Source organism: Panulirus ornatus, unplaced genomic scaffold (assembly GCF_036320965.1).
Source record: "Panulirus ornatus isolate Po-2019 unplaced genomic scaffold, ASM3632096v1 CTG_536_pilon, whole genome shotgun sequence".
Taxonomy (NCBI): Eukaryota; Metazoa; Arthropoda; class Malacostraca; order Decapoda; family Palinuridae; genus Panulirus; species Panulirus ornatus.
Genome location: NW_027264877.1, coordinates 10,258 through 16,797, shown reverse-complemented (window position 1 = coordinate 16,797; position 6,540 = coordinate 10,258). Strand labels below are relative to the sequence as shown.

The following is a 6,540-nucleotide window of genomic DNA, read 5'->3' as shown; positions in this document are numbered from 1 at the left end:
TTTGGCACCCCAAAGGGTATTTTAAGTAAACTTTTAATTAGGGTCTTTCCCTTTAGATGCCACTATTCCCCTGTAAAGGCCTTTGAAGACGCCAAAGGGGATTTAGATTAATCCTTCAATTTTCCTCTAAATTTTTGGATGTCTCCAAGCAATTCTCTTGCCCTTTGGCATCCCCAAAGTGGTATTAAAGTAAGCTTTCGAAATGTTTCTTTCCCTTTTGATGCCTCTATGCCCCTGTAATTGCCTTTGGCGGCGCCAAAGGGGATTTAAACTAAATCTTTAATTTGTCTTTTTATTTTTGGATGCCACCATGCAAAGGTATTGGACTTTGGCACCCCTAAACGGTCTGTTAAGTAAACTTTTAATTTGTCTCTTTCCCTTCAGATGCCACTATTCCCCTGTAAAGGCCTTTGAAGACGCCAAAGGGGATTTAGATTAATCCTTCAATTTTTATCTAAATTTTTGGATGCCTCACCGCAATTCTCTTGCCCTTTGGCATCCCCAAAGTGGTATTAAAGTAAGCTTTCCAAATGTTTCTTTCCCTTTTGATGACTCTCTGCCCCTGTAATTGCCTTTGGCGGCGCCAAAGGGGATTTAAAATAAACCTTTAATTTGTCTTTTTATTTTTGGATGCCACCATGCAACTGTCTTGGACTTTGGCACCCCCAAAGGGTATTTTAAGTAAACTTTTAATTAGGGTCTTTCCCTTTAGATACCACTATTCCCCTGTAAAGGCCTTTGAAGACGCCAAAGGGGATTTAGATTAATCCTTCAATTTTCCTCTAAGTTTTTGGATGCCTCACCGCAATTCTCTTGACCTTTGACATCCCCAAAGTGGCATTAAAGTAAGCTTTGCAAATGTTTCTTTCCCTTTTGATGCCTCTATGCCCCTGTAATTGCCTTTGGCGGCTCCAAAGGGGATTTAAACTAAACCTTTCATTTCTCTTTTTACTTTTGGATGTCACCGTGCAGCTGTATTGCACTTTGGCAACCCTAAACGGTGTTTTATATAAAATTTTAATTTATCTCTTTCCCTTCAGATGCCACTACTCCCCTGTAAAGGCCTTTGAAGACGACAAAGAGGATTTAGATAAATCCTTCAATTTTCCTCTAAGATTTTGGATGCCTCCACGCAATTCCCTTGCACTTTGGCATCCCCAAAGTGGCATTAAGGTAAGCTTTGCAAATGTTTCTTTCCCTTTTGTTGCCTCTATGCCCCTGTAATTGCCTTTGGTGGCGCCAAAGGGGATTTAAAATAAAACTTTAATTTGTCTTTTTATTTTTGGATGCCACCATGCAAAGGTATTGGACTTTGGCACCCCTAAACGGTCTTTTAAGTAAACTTTTAATTTGTCTCTTTCCCTTCAGATGCCACTATTCCCCTGTAAAGGCCTTTGAAGACGCCAAAGGGGAGTTAGATTAATCCTTCAATTTTCCTCTAAATTTTTCGATGCGTCCATGCAATTCTCTTGCCCTTTGGCATCCCCAAAGTGGCATTAAAGTAAGCTTTCCAAATGTTTCTTTCCCTTTTGATGCCTCTATGCCCCTGTAATTGCCTTTGGCGGCGCCAAAGGGGATTTAAAATAAACCTTTAATTTGTCTTTTTATTTTTGGATGCCACCATGCAACTGTATTGGACTTTGGCACCCCCAAAGGGTATTTTAAGTAAACTTTTAACTAGGGTCTTTCCCTTTAGATGCCACTATTCCCCTGTAAAGGCCTTTGAAGACGCCAAAGTGGATTTAGATTAATCCTTCAATTTTCCTCTAAATTTTTAGATGTCTCCACGCAATTCTCTTGCCCTTTGGCATCCCCAAAGTGGTATTAAAGTAAGCTTTCGAAATGTTTCTTTCCCTTTTGATGACTCTATGCCCCTGTAATCGCCTTTGGCGGCGCCAAAGGGGATTTAAACTAAATCTTTAATTTCTCTTTTTATTTTTGGATGCCACCATGCAAAGGTATTGGACTTTGGCACCCCTAAACGGTCTTTTAAGTAAACTTTTAATTTGTCTCTTTCCCTTCAGATGCCACTATTCCCCTGTAAAGGCCTTTGAAGACGCCAAAGGGGATTTAGATTAATCCTTCAATTTTCCTCTAAATTTTTCGATGCGTCCATGCAATTCTCTTGCCCTTTGGCATCCCCAAAGTGGTATTAAAGTAAGCTTTCCAAATGTTTCTTTCCCTTTTCATGCCTCTATGCCCCTGTAATTGCCTTTGGCGGCGCCAAAGGGGATTTAAAATAAACCTTTAATTTGTCTTTTTATTTTAGGATGCCACCATGCAACTGTATTGGACTTTGGCACACCCAAAGGGTATTGTAAGTAAACTTTTAATTAGGGTCTTTCCCTTTAGATGCCACTATTCCCCTGTAAAGGCCTTTGAAGACGCCAAAGGGGATTTAGATTAATCCTTCAATTTTCCTCTAAATTTTTGGATGTCTCCAAGCAATTCTCTTGCCCTTTGGCATCCCCAAAGTGGTATTAAAGTAAGCTTTCGAAATGTTTCTTTCCCTTTTGATGCCTCTATGCCCCTGTAATTGCCTTTGGCGGCGCCAGAGGGGATTTAAACTAAATCATTAATTTGTCTTTTTGTTTTTGGATGCCACCATGCAAAGGTATTAGACTTTGGCACCCCTAAACGGTCTGTTAAGTAAACTTTTCATTTGTCTCTTTCCCTTCAGATGCCACTATTCCCCTGTAAAGGCCTTTGAAGACGCCAAAGGGGATTTAGATTAATCCTTCAATTTTTCTCTAAATTTTTGGATGCCTCACCGCAATTCTCTTGACCTTTGGCATCCCCAAAGTGGCATTAAAGTAAGCTTTCCAAATGTTTCTTTCCCTTATGATGCCTCTATGCCCCTGTAATTGCCTTAGGCGGCGCCAAAGGGGATTTAAAATAAACCTTTAATTTGTCTTTTTATTTATGGATGCCACCATGCAACTGTCTTGGACTTTGGCACCCCCAAAGGGTATTTTAAGTAAACTTTTAATTAGGGTCTTTCCCTTTAGATACCACTATTCCCCTGTAAAGGCCTTTGAAGACGCCAAAGGGGATTTAGATTAATCCTTCAATTTTCCTCTAAATTTTTGGATGCCTCACCGCAATTCTCTTGCCCTTTGGCATCCCCAAAGTGGCATTAAAGTAAGCTTTGCAAATGTTTCTTTCCCTTTTGATGCCTCTATGCCCCTGTAATTGCCTTTGGCGGCGCCAAAGGGGATTTAAACTAAACCTTTCATTTCTCTTTTTATTTTTGGATGCCACCGTGCAAGCTGTATTGGACTTTGGCACCCCAAAAGGGTATTTTAAGTAAACTTTTAATTAGGCTCTTTCCCTTCAGATGCCACTATTCCCCTGTAAAGGCCTTTGAAGACGCCAAAGTGGATTTAGATTAATCCTTCAATTTTCCTCTAAATTTTTGATGTCTCCACGCAATTCTCTTCCCCTTTGGCATCCCCAAAGTGGTATTAAAGTAAGCTTTCGAAATGTTTCTTTCCCTTTTGATGACTCTATGCCCCTGTAATCGCCTTTGGCGGCGCCAAAGGGGATTTAAACTAAATCTTTAATTTCTCTTTTTATTTTTGGATGCCACCATGCAAAGGTATTGGACTTTGGCACCCCTAAACGGTCTGTTAAGTAAACTTTTAATTTGTCTCTTTCCCTTCAGATGCCACTATTCCCCTGTAAAGGCCTTTGAAGACGCCAAAGGGGATTTAGATTAATCCTTCAATTTTCCTCTAAATTTTTCGATGCGTCCATGCAATTCTCTTGCCCTTTGGCATCCCCAAAGTGGTATTAAAGTAAGCTTTCCAAATGTTTCTTTCCCTTTTGATGCCTCTATGCCCCTGTAATTGCCTTTGGCGGCGCCAAAGGGGATTTAAAATAAACCTTTAATTTGTCTTTTTATTTTTGGATGCCACCATGCAACTGTATTGGACTTTGGCACCCCCAAAGGGTATTTTAAGTAAACTTTTAATTAGGGTCTTTCCCTTTAGATGCCACTATTCCCCTGTAAAGGCCTTTGAAGACGCCAAAGGGGATTTAGATTAATCCTTCAATTTTCCTCTAAATTTTTGGATGTCTCCAAGCAATTCTCTTGCCCTTTGGCATCCCCAAAGTGGTATTAAAGTAAGCTTTCGAAATGTTTCTTTCCCTTTTGATGCCTCTATGCCCCTGTAATTGCCTTTGGCGGCGCCAGAGGGGATTTAAACTAAATCATTAATTTGTCTTTTTGTTTTTGGATGCCACCATGCAAAGGTATTAGACTTTGGCACCCCTAAACGGTCTGTTAAGTAAACTTTTCATTTGTCTCTTTCCCTTCAGATGCCACTATTCCCCTGCAAAGGCCTTTGAAGACGCCAAAGGGGATTTAGATTAATCCTTCAATTTTTCTCTAAATTTTTGGATGCCTCACCGCAATTCTCTTGACCTTTGGCATCCCCAAAGTGTCATTAAAGTAAGCTTTCCAAATGTTTCTTTCCCTTATGATGCCTCTATGCCCCTGTAATTGTCTTAGGCGGCGCCAAAGGGGATTTGAAATAAACCTTTAATTTGTCTTTTTATTTATGGATGCCACCATGCAACTGTCTTGGACTTTGGCACCCCCAAAGGGTATTTTAAGTAAACTTTTAATTAGGGTCTTTCCCTTTAGATACCACTATTCCCCTGTAAAGGCCTTTGAAGACGCCAAAGGGGATTTAGATTAATCCTTCAATTTTCCTCTAAGTTTTTGGATGCCTCACCGCAATTCTCTTGACCTTTGACATCCCCAAAGTGGCATTAAAGTAAGCTTTGCAAATGTTTCTTTCCCTTTTGATGCCTCTATGCCCCTGTAATTGCCTTTGGCGGCTCCAAAGGGGATTTAAACTAAACCTTTCATTTCTCTTTTTACTTTTGGATGTCACCGTGCTGCTGTATTGCACTTTGGCAACCCTAAACGGTGTTTTATATAAAATTTTAATTTATCTCTTTCCCTTCAGATGCCACTACTCCCCTGTAAAGGCCTTTGAAGACGACAAAGAGGATTTAGATAAATCCTTCAATTTTCCTCTAAGATTTTGGATGCCTCCACGCAATTCCCTTGCACTTTGGCATCCCCAAAGTGGCATTAAGGTAAGCTTTGCAAATGTTTCTTTCCCTTTTGTTGCCTCTAAGCCCCTGTAATTGCCTTTGGTGGCGCCAAAGGTGATTTAAAATAAAACTTTAATTTATCTTTTTAATTTTGGATGCCACCATGCAAAGGTATTGGACTTTGGCACCCCTAAAGGGTCTGTTAAGTAAACTTTTAATTTGTCTCTTTCCCTTCAGATGCCACTATTACCCTGTAAAGGCCTTTGAAGACGCCAAAGGGGATTTAGATTAATCCTTCAATTTTTCTCTAAATTTTTGGATGCCTCACCGCAATTCTCTTGACCTTTGGCATCCCCAAAGTGGCATTAACGTAAGCTTTGCAAATGTTTCTTTCCCTTTTGATGCCTCTATGCCCCTGTAATTGCCGTTGGCGGCTCCAAAGGGGATTTAAACTAAACCTTTCATTTCTCTTTTCATTTATGGATGTCACCGTGCAGCTGTATTGCACTTTGGCAACCCTAAACGGTGTTTTATAGTAAAATTTTAATTTATCTCTTTCCCTTCAGATGCCACTACTCCCCTGTAAAGGCCTTTGAAGACGACAAAAGGAATTAGATAAATCCTTCAATTTTCCTCTAAGATTTTGGATGCCTCCACGCAATTCCCTTGCACTTTGGCATCCCCAAAGTGGCATTAAGGTAAGCTTTGCAAATGTTTCTTTCCCTTTTGTTGCCTCTATGCCCCTGTAATTGCCTTTGGTGGCGCAAAGGTGATTTAAAATAAAACTTTAATTTGTCTTTTTTTTTTTGGATGCCACCATGCAAAGGTATTGGACTTTGGCACCCCTAAACGGTCTTTTAAGTAAACTTTTAATTTGTCTCTTTCCCTTCAGATGCCACTATTCCCCTGTAAAGGCCTTTGAAGACGCCAAAGGGGAGTTAGATTAATCCTTCAATTTTCTTCTAAATTTTTCGATGCGTCCATGCAATTCTCTTGCCCTTTGGCATCCCCAAAGTGGCATTAAAGTAAGCTTTCCAAATGTTTCTTTCCCTTTTGATGCCTCTATGCCCCTGTAATTGCCTTTGGCGGCGCCAAAGGGGATTTAAAATAAGCCTTTAATTTGTCTTTTTATTTTTGGATGCCACCATGCAACTGTATTGGACTTTGGCACCCCCAAAGGGTATTTTAAGTATAGTTTTAATTAGGGTCTTTCCCTTTAGATGTCACTATTCCCCTGTAAAGGCCTTTGAAGACGCCAAAGGGGATTTAGATTAATCCTTCAATTTTCCTCTAAATTTTTGGATGTCTCCACGCAATTCTCTTGCCCTTTGGCATCCCCAAAGTGGTATTAAAGTAAGCTTTCGAAATGTTTCTTTCCCTTTTGATGCCTCTATGCCCCTGTAATTGCCTTTGGCCGCGCCAGAGGGGATTTAAACTTAATCATTAATTTGTCTTTTTGTTTTTGGATGCCAC

General features: G+C 40.1%; 1 long non-coding RNA gene across 1 annotated transcript; it reads left to right on the top strand.

Moving 5' to 3' along the window:
- The first annotated feature begins 1,041 nt into the window (after window positions 1-1,041).
- Window positions 1,042-5,670, top strand: LOC139748501 (uncharacterized). Its single transcript, XR_011712693.1, has 3 exons — window positions 1,042-1,173; window positions 4,977-5,109; window positions 5,634-5,670. It is a non-coding gene; the product is annotated as an uncharacterized lncRNA (long non-coding RNA).
- Window positions 5,671-6,540: the final 870 nt, after the last annotated feature.